Genomic DNA, 9,584 nt, shown 5'->3' on the forward strand with positions numbered 1-9,584 from the left:
CCGAAAAATGTCAATATTATTACCTATAAGTATTTTTGGGTGGGTGGCCTTTAAAGTAGGAAGTGTTTAAGCTTTTACCCAATTTTAGGAAATAGGCCTGCTTCTACACCTATTCTCCTCACCCTCCATCAGCCCACATGTTGGTGGATGGGTTTCAATATGACTGTCATTTCTGCAGTCTACACTGGTAATGCACATCCCACATGTTCTTGTTTTGTAAGACACTACAGTAAGTACCAAGTGGTGTCAAAGTCATGAATTATCCTTGTAGTATGCATTAGGGCCAGGAGTTTTCTGACTGTGAGCCTGAACAGGAAAAACCCCTGGCACAATACCACACGCAAACTCAACTGTTTTGAGCGTTTCATAGGTAGACCTTCACAGGATGTCCTTGTTTTCTGAATAACAATATTGTGCATATTCATTTGACTCGCGTCTGGAAGATAACGTTTTGAGGAGGAGAACAAAGAGAACACTGCGTCCAATTGGTGCAGTCGGATCAACGTTTCAGGGGTTCTTTGTGTCTTAATGGAATATGCCTGACATTATTGAATTCTCTCTCTATATACTAGCAATGTCACACCGATAAAGTTCCAAATGTAATGCTGAAAAGCACATCTGATCATTAGATGATTTTTATAATGTCACTACCCACTGGGCACAAACTGGTTGAATCAACATTGTTTCAACGTAATTTGTCAATGTAATCGTGACGTGGAACCTACGTGGAAAATGCATTGGATACGGGAAAAAGGAATCAACGTAAACGGTTGTTTTGAGGGTGAAATTTCAACCACCAGATTATGTTATCATGGTCACTGTAGTGTTATGCTTTATGTGAAGAATCTTGAGGTGAATATCACTTTGGTTGACTTTAATGAAACAATAAGGAACATAACACAGGAGACCGTCTTCACTGGACTTGTTACGACGGATGCACGCGGAGCGACTTGCCCAATCACCTTTTATATGACATCATGAATATACCTGTGCCATAACAAAATAGTTCCAATACATCACCCTTCCAAGACATGTGTTTCTAAAATGTCAAAACACAATGTTTATAGTTCATCACTCTGTAATTAACTTGCCTCAACATATGAATTCATAAACAAACTTTTCTGTCTTTAAAGTTCAACAACTCATTTTCTGTCTTTAACATTCCATAAAAACAGTTGTTGTTTCTTCAACACTAACTATAGATTACTCTAAGGTGAGCTGGGTGGACTGCCATTCACATTCATAGCTGCAGTGGGGTTCTTCTGTCACATAATGCAGGCTGTGCGTTATGCTCTCCGTATCCGTCTGGTGGTTTGACAACTGTACCACGAGAAGGCCTGGGTACTGGAGTCTGTGGTTCTTTGACAGGAGGTGGGTCGGCATCTGGAATAGGTAAGTGCAACTCCGTGTCACACTCTGGGTGTTCCTCTCCACCCTTTTGACAAGTCTCTGAAGCACTGCAGAGGGCTTTCAGGTGGCGTGGATTCCTGTGCAGCACTCCCGTATCTGTCTGGATCATGTATGACCTGGGTGTGTCACACTGAAGCACTGAAGCCGTCTTTGACCAGCCTTCTTCGTCGTCCAGCTTCACGGCGACGTTCACTCCGTGCTTATCAGGAATCAAGGTAAGGCTCAAGCGCAGACACGTCGAATTGACAATGGTTTAATATTCCAACAGGGGCAGGCAAAAGACAGGTCAAGGCAGACAGGGGTCAGTAAACCAGAGGTGGGGCAACGGTACCGGACAGCAGGCAGGCACAGGGTAGGCAAAGGTCAACAATGCAGAAGTGGGGCAAAGGTACAGGTTGGCAGGCAGGCTCAGGGTCAGGCAGAGTGGTCAGACAGGTGGGCTCAGAGTCAGGACAGGCAAGGGTCAAAACCAGGAGGGCGAGAAAAAGAGAGACTGGGAAAAGCAGGAGCTGAGAACAAAACACACTGGTTGACTTGACAAACTGGCAACAGACAAACAGAGAACACAGGTATAAATACACAGGGGATAAGGGGGAAGATGGGCGACACCTGGGAGAGGGAGTGGAGACAAGCACAAAGGCAGGTGAAACACATCAGGGTGTGACAGTGCTGGAGTTCTGGAAGGGGTTCTGACTTTATACCTGTTGTTGTAGACACGCATGAAGCTCTGCTTTGCTCTATAGGTCGACGCGTCTCACCTGCTGGAGGTCTGGCCACGCTGGTTATAGGTTAACCTCCAGGGTAGGGACTGAGATGCGGAGCTGTGCTGGGCTGTGTTGTTGCTCTGTAGGTCATGAGTGCTAGGAATGGGTCAGCCTGTTTCAGGATCCCTTTGGCTGTCTGCACTGCTCTCTCTGCTTCACCATTTGCTTGGGCGTAGGGAGGGTTGGTGGTAATGTGTCTGAAATCATAGTCCTTAGCGAATTGCGTGAAAGCTCTACCTGAGAACTGTGGAGCATTGTCTGTAATTAGAATATTTGGGCATCCCCAACAGGTGATGTTCTTCAGTTTAGCTCTTGTAGTTTCTCCTGACACGTCTTTGAGGTAAGTTATCTATCTAATATATATATAGAAAAATACACCACAACTACCAAGTAGTTTTGCTTGATGAGTTCACATATGTCAGCTGCTACTCTTTCCCATGGGCGACTGGGGAGCGGAGTGGTGATCAGAGGCTCCCTCCTCAGAGTAGGTTCAGCCTCGTGGCAGTCTTTGCATGTACTGACTATTTCCTGACCATTTCTTGTTTTGACTTATTCAAGGTCACCACACACTACCTCTAGCTCGCTCCCGGCACTTCACCACGCCCTGATGGCTATAGTGTATGCGCTTTAACATTTCAGTTCGCATGTTTTGTGGCACTACTATTCCATTACCATACAACACTAGTCCTTGTGAGGTTGAGAGGTTCTGTCGGTGGGGTGTAGTAGGCTTGCACCTTGTCTGGAACTTTGGCTGCATACTTAGGCCATCCTGTTGTCACAGTGTTTCACCATGTGCAGCTCTGCATCTTGGGTCTGCTTCTTGACGACGTCAAGCTTGTTGGTTGAGATAGGCCATGCTGTATGAACTGCATCCTTATAGGCCTCGATTTCACTGGTCAGCCCTGCGATATCTTGTGTAACAGCTGACTGGAGATGTCTGGAAAAGGGTGTATGCTATAACAAGCTGTTTCCCCCGGGACATACTTGGCTGTAGGGTTATAACGCATCATGCGCATGCACTGTCTCTGACAGGCACTAAGTCAAGGTCTTCACAGTTTATTAGTGGAATAAGAAGTTTGTGATCACTCTGCAGTGTGAATGTATCTAGGCCATAAAGATACCTGTTAAACTTCTCATATGCCCAGACTGCTGCGAGTCACTCCTTTTCTATCTATGCATAGTGCTTCTTTGCATCTGAGTCCTAGAGCAATAAGCTACTGGCTTTAACTGTCCACCTTGTTTCTGTAGTAGGACACGCCTAACCCATAACTACTGCCATCTGCACTGACTATGGTAGGCTTTGTCATATCATAGTCAGGATCGAGGGAAAGATGAACCGAGAGATCCTTAATGAAAACCTTCTCAGAGTCCTCGGAAGGTGAACATTCGCCCCAGTCTAACAGGACAACGACCCTAAGCACACAGCCAAGACAACGCAGGAGTGGCTTCGGGACAAGTCTCTGAATGTCCTTGAATGGCCCAGCCAGAGCCCGGACTTGAACCCGATCTAACATCTCTGGAGAGACCTGAAAATAGCTGTGTAGCGTCGCTCCCTATCCAACCTGACGGAGCTTGAGAGGATCTGCAGAGAAGAATGGGAAAAACTCCCCAAATACAGGGGTGACAAGCTTGTAGCGTCCTACCCTAGAAGACTCAAGGCTGTAATCGCTACCAAAGTGCTTCAACAAAGGGTCTGAATACTTATGTAAATGTCATATTTCAGTTTTATTTTAATAAATTTGCTAGCAATTCAAAAAATCTGTTTTTGCTTTGTCATTATGGGGTATTGTGTGTAGATTGGCTTTTTCCTTATCAATTTAATCAATTTTAGAATAAGGCTGTAACATAACAAAATGTGGAAAAGTCAAGGGTTCTGAATACTTTCCGAAGACACTGCATAGATTCACATCTCCAAATAGAAGTTAAAGAACAGGATTCAGCCAGTAGCTCAAACGGAACTATCCAAGCAGTAGATAAATCTTCTTTAGATGTTGATATTTGGTTGCATTGTCAACCAAAAACAATTCAATACTGCTTTTGTAATACAGTAAATTACCTAAAGTTAAGGCGCTTACAAACTAACATAACATTCAACCTTAAAATGAGTAACATCCATGTCCACACTGAGGTTACGGTAACTTTAAATGTCTTATGTTAAGTTGTTCATGTTCAAGATTGAATGCTATTTTATGCATGCTCAATTGCTGTAATCAGCGTAACATCGCAAACGGAATTGATCACTTGCCCCATGTCTTTTTTAATGTAACCTAAACTGCAATCCAGGTCATTTGGTTCTGCTATTAGATGAAGCACAGTGATAACACAATCTGTTGTATAAATAAACAACATTTCTGACATTGTTTTCCCATTTGAACTTTGCTGTGCTTTTAAAACCTGTTAGATGGTTAGGGGTCCTGCATGGTTCTGGTACTGACAGACATGTTCGCTTATAAATCGATCTGTGGATACCGTAGATCGAAATGGCTTGCATTGAGCGACAGCCCTGGTTCACACCAACACAGTAGTATTACTGAGCCTGTGTGACGTGGGGTGTGATATCTGAAACCACCTACCATTTCATTCGCTTTTCGGACTGTCCATCAACTCCTGGCTGAACACCACATAACAGACTGAGCCACGGACAAAGCACATGCCTTCAATCGTTACATGCAACCAACATCGTAGCGCAGCAGGAGAAGGTGATTTCATCAAGGTAGCTCATTCAGAGATCGATTTATAGCCATTGATGTAAAATAATTCATAGATTTTAAACAAAAAAAACAACACTTTTCTGTCATAGGTGGACAAGATTGATATGTTATGAAAGGTAAGATCCTAACGAGTTCAGGAAGCCAAGCTAAAGCTCTGTGAGACGTTGACAGTGATTGGGGCAGACGTTTTGATCAAGAGAGACCTTCAGAAAACATGCACATTTTCTCTAACACTAAACATACAAATATGCATTTCACAGTTAAAAGGAAGGTGAAATCTTAGTCATTTTATAATTTCATTATGCTATATTTTGTTTATGGCCCAGTCATGATGAATAATTATTTTTGGGGATTAAGTAGATTATATTTTTGAACGCAGTGATAGACATGTGGGTGACAACTAAAACAAAAATCTGACATTTGTTTTCCCATTGGTTGAAAGCATAGTGATAACATATTTGAAATTCAACTAACTTTTGGCTGTCTTTTTGAGTGGGTGAATATAGGTCATAATCTCATTGATCAACATCAACCAAATATTACCCAAGTATCCACATTGAAATGATGTGGTGTGCCCAGTGGGTAGGCTAAATGCTTAAATAATTAATGATGCCCATACTATCATATGATGACTGAATCATCCAAAAGTATTCACTAAAAGCTGTGAGGTCATCTTTTTCCATGTTAGAAGAGGAAAATGACACATCATGTAAACTTATACAACAATATCACTGGAGGCTGCTGAGGGGAGAAAGGCTCATAGTAATGGCTGGAATGTAGTGAATGGAAGGGCATCAAACACATGGACAACGTGTTTGATGTGCTCGATACCATTCCATTCATTACTATGAGCACGTCCTCCCCAATTAAGGTGCCACGGGCCGCCGGTGAACAATATATTATATTCTGTTGCTCTTTGATTATGGTGTATTTAGAGGACACTGGTGCTTCATCAATCTATCAGGTGATGTGCATAGCAGCCAAACGGCTAACAGAAACTACATGATGGGTACTCAAGCGTTCTAATGGTGTGCAGTTGTATAATAGGCATACATCTGTGCATTATCGGCCTTGTAAGTCATGGAATAAGTGAATAAGAGTTATTCTATAGATCACATATAGACAAAGATATCTGGCTGTTTGCTGCGTTTCTGTTCTGTGTTGACAGATGATTTGCTGCAGCTGTGTGCTGCTCCAGATAAAACTGTCTGGACTAATTTCATGTTTATTAGCATGTGGCCATTTTGTATTGATTCCAGGAAACTCCACAGACAGCATTACTCACTGTACTCTGTCAGGGTCCTCTCATCCTGCAGGACTCGGCCCTGGTAGATCAGCCTCTGTTTGTCCACAGGAATCCCAACTGAAGTGGCAATGTGCTCCTTGAACTCTTTCACTGTCAACTGAGAAAAAGACACCGGTGTGAGGATTAGGCCTATTTCCAGTGTATGTAAGGCTACTTGTAAAAGCGCTCCGTTGGAAATGAGAATGTACCTGTCCGCCTACAGTGTAACTTCGGCTCTGGGAGTCCAAAGTTTTGACAGTCACCTCTATATCAGCACCTGGTTCCTCCATGGTTACGTTTACCCTGTGTGTCAAGTAACAGAGGCAATAGAATAAAGTATCAGATCAATGCTGTCATGAATAGCATTATGTAAGGGATAATCAATGAGGGGCTAAGTGCTAGCGGAGTGGAACTAATCTTCCACAGAGTTGGGCATAGAGCCCTGAGCTGCGATCTGACCAAATTCACATTGAAATGTGAGTTATAGATCTGTCGTTCTCATTGAAAGCAAGTGTATGCAGTAAACCTGTTCTATGTACGCTATTTCTATGCTTCCATTCTTAAGTTTTGTTTTTGCATCTTTTACTCTCGGTTTAGTACACCAGCTTCAAACAGCTGAAAATACAATATGTTTGGCTATGGAAAATATATTTCACAGCAGTTTAGATGATACAATGATTCTCAAAACTGTTTTGTCATTAAACTTAAATTAGGCCAACTATTAGAATTTTAGCAAACAGGAAATGGCACAGTGATTTCTGCATAGTGCACCTTTAACACATTTGCAGGTAGAAATGTGTTCAACATCCACTGAAGTAGCAAGCAAGTTTACTATAGTGCTGTAGTAGTTGCCTTGGTAACCAAACCAACAGAGTTACTCGTTAAGATAACCAACCCATCAGTCCTAGCTTGCTATTATGAAAATCGAATTCAATAATGTTTTCAATTCGACATTTGCTATCAAAAAGCAGCTCAAACGTAGAAAATGTAAGAATTAACTATAGCCATTGAATTATACCATGCTAATGTACCGTGCGTTATAGGAAAATAATGTACGGTCTAGAATGCTCTTGAAGCCAATCATAAACGAATATAAAACAATATCCTTGTTGCTAATATAAATGTCATTGGGTAGTTAGCTAGCTACTGCCTAAACAAGATACTATGTGGTCTAACGTTAACGCTCATGGAAGCTGCCATAGCTATCTAGCTAAAATGGCTAGCTAGCTGAATGGCTAACATCCTTGCCTTGAAGCAAACATGGTCAAACAAAACCTTTTCATGGCAGCATTCTCTTGATAGAAATCCATTTTAATTGTAGATGGAACTTCTACAAAAGTGATGGTTCAATCAATTTCACACGAATATTGACAAAATACGACAGTGAAACTTGTAGCTAGGTAGCTCACAGCTACGTTAGCTTTTAGCTACCGTTACCATTAGCTGTATGAAGTTAGCTAGCTACCTACCACCTAGCTAGTTACTTACCTACTTGATCACCCCTATCTGTGAAGTTAAATCTTCCGATTTCACCAGAATGTTTACCGATTATTCAGTGTTGCATGTAAAGCTTGCTAACGTTAGTTCCTCCTATGATGATAGAAACTGCGGTTCAAGTAACGTGACATATGATTAGCAACCAGAACAGCTGTGACGTTTCAAACATACAGTAACAAATGGGACGTGCTCATGAAGTCAGTCCAACATGTTTTGCTTATATCTGCTAAATGGACCTGCTAGCCAGCTAGATAATATCCCCAGTGCAGTTACAGTAGCAGATGAAGATAAGGTGGGAATGTTTTTGTTAAAACCAGGCCTGTCGGAAATTAGGGGAAACCAAGAGGTCCAAGATCTCATTAACAAAGTGAGACTTGATTTCCTCTTTCTTTAAAAGGCATCCTATCAAAGTGAACATGGCTTCCAGTTCCAACAAAAGCCTGAGACCGCTGGGATTATCAATTCACAGTTATGTAGTGATTGAGAGAGGAAGAGCCCGAGTGGGGCTTGAACCAGTAATCCTATATTCATATTACTGGAAGGTGACAGTATAATAAAAGGGAAACAAAGTGCTCCTTTTTACCTTTATTGAGTCTTGTTTGTTGTTTGATAAATGCAAGATAAGTAGGGGTTGAAAAGCAGAAAGATGTGCCTGTCCTATACAAAAAATGTATACTATGCAAACAAAAATAGAATCTGCTGATAAATAAATGCTGTCTGAGTTTGCATGTTTTGGCTAAAGCCAAAATAGGCATGGTACACTTCTAGAAGAGCCTATTGCGGTGTGCATGTCAATAATCCTGGCTTCTTCTCTATCTCCTTTCCTACTGTTTTATTTTACTAATTGAACAGAAAGTCTAATCGAGAGACTAACCACTAGAGTATTTTCTAGTATGTAAAATGGTGGATGACTACCGGTAACTAGTTTAGAGGGAGAGCTGAAATTGGGACTTTAACAGTGGCTCCTACAGCACAGGTGAGCATCTAATAGACTGCCACAAAAGCCAGCTCTGTGCAGAACCATACATATAAAAACATCTTTGTGCATCCTGAGATCAGAACTGCAATAGGGCGTGCCACAAAAAGCCTGGGCCTCTGGGCAGAGGCAGTACAACATACACCGAGGGTCAAGACCTGGGGTGTATTCATTAAAGCTATTCTGTTTCAAAACGTTTTACAAAATAAACCGTTTATTCGAAACGGAAAACGAGAGTTTCTATTGGACAGATTCTGGTAGGTCCCGCCTCGTTTCGTTTACTTCCGTTGGTTCTTAAACAGTCAACCGTTTCCATTGCAAGACGTAATGAATACACCCCTGCTGCTCAGGGAAATCGGAAAACACATGAATGAAGTCACTTTGGAGTTGGACTGAAATGCACCCTTCCATTCTGTTTGTTTTCCTCTGGATTTGGAGAGTAGCCTAGCCAGGAACCCAACCCGATGTAACGGTTAATGGATTCCAGTCTAGTTGGAGAGTGAACTGATCAGAACATAGATATAGCCTAAACATAACAAGGTGGATAGACTATGGTAAACTACCTTGGTGGGTCTGTGAATGGTACCCCTCCTCCTGTCTTTCTTCCTCGGACTCGTCGGTGTCGTAATCTCTTCTCCTCGGTGGCAGTGGCGGATTTAGGCATAGGCGACCTGGGCAGCCGCCCAGGGCGGCATCTTGCCGGGGGCGCCCCGCAAAATCTTTTTTTTTTTTTTTAATAAATATTCCGAATGGTGACATTTGCGCGATCGGTTTTCAATCGCTCATTTGCACATCATGTCCTGATTCTAGTTTGTGAGCTACCCAGGCTACTGCGTGTTTTTTGTTAGTAATAGGGTAATAGTGTAATAATTAAATTGTCTTTTTTATTGGTATTTATATTTGTCACTTTTTGATATTTATGAGTCTTATTTATATATATA

The sequence above is a fragment of the Salmo trutta genome, chromosome 3 (genome assembly GCF_901001165.1).
Source record: "Salmo trutta chromosome 3, fSalTru1.1, whole genome shotgun sequence".
Classification (NCBI taxonomy): domain Eukaryota; kingdom Metazoa; phylum Chordata; class Actinopteri; order Salmoniformes; family Salmonidae; genus Salmo; species Salmo trutta.